We start from the raw sequence: 953 nt of genomic DNA, 5'->3' as shown, positions 1-953 counted from the left end.
GGGTAGGTTGAACCCCCCCTCGTGTTGAAGTTATCGGGACACGGGGTATATCGACAACGACATATCCGATAAAAAATAAGAAGACGAAGAAAAAATAAAAAGAGGAGAAGAAGATATTAATAGAGGAGAAGATTGAAGAAAAAAAGAAGAAAAAAAGAGGAGAAGAAGAGAAAATATAATATTCTATTTATATTCTATTTTCTCTTCTTCTCCTCTATTCATTTCTTCTTCTCCTCTTCTTTTTCTTCTTCTTATTTATTTCTCCTCTTCTTCCTCTCCTCTTCTTCTCCTTTCTTCCTCTTCTTATTTTCCTTTTTCCTCTCATTCTTTTTCTTCTTCTTCCTTTCCTAGCTAGATATATTAAACTTTTCTAAAAATGTAACTTTTGCATACATAAATGGGAAAATAATATTATCGGGGAGGGGGTAGGTCGAACCCCCCCTCGTGTTGAAGTTATCGGGACACGAGGTATATCGACAACGACATATCCAATAAAAAATAAGAAGACGAAGAAGAAATAAAAAGAGGAGAAGAAGAAAGGAATAGAGGAGAAGATTGAAGAAAAAAAGAAAAAAAAGAGGAGAAGAAGAAAGGAATATAGAAGAAGAAGAAGAAAAAAATAGAATATTCTATTTTTTCTTCTTCTCCTCTTTTTCTTCTTCTTTTTTCCTTTTCTTATTTATTTGTCCTCTTCTTCCTCTCCTCTTCTTCTCCTTTCTTCCTCTTCTTATTTCCTTTTTCCTCTCATTCTTTTTCTTCTTCTTCCTTCTTAAAAATACATGAAGTAGTATTGCTTGCTTTTTTTAAAATAATGTTCAAAAATAAAAGTAGTATTGCTTCCTTTTCTCTCTCATTATTTTAAAATAAGGTTTTGCCTAATTCATTGTTCATATGAATTATACAAACATTTGCATATTTACACTAAATAATATCACCAAAAAATTATATGAACA

The sequence above is a fragment of the Triticum dicoccoides genome, chromosome 2A, assembly GCF_002162155.2.
Source record: "Triticum dicoccoides isolate Atlit2015 ecotype Zavitan chromosome 2A, WEW_v2.0, whole genome shotgun sequence".
NCBI lineage: Eukaryota > Viridiplantae > Streptophyta > Magnoliopsida > Poales > Poaceae > Triticum > Triticum dicoccoides.
This window is presented reverse-complemented; position numbering follows the sequence as displayed.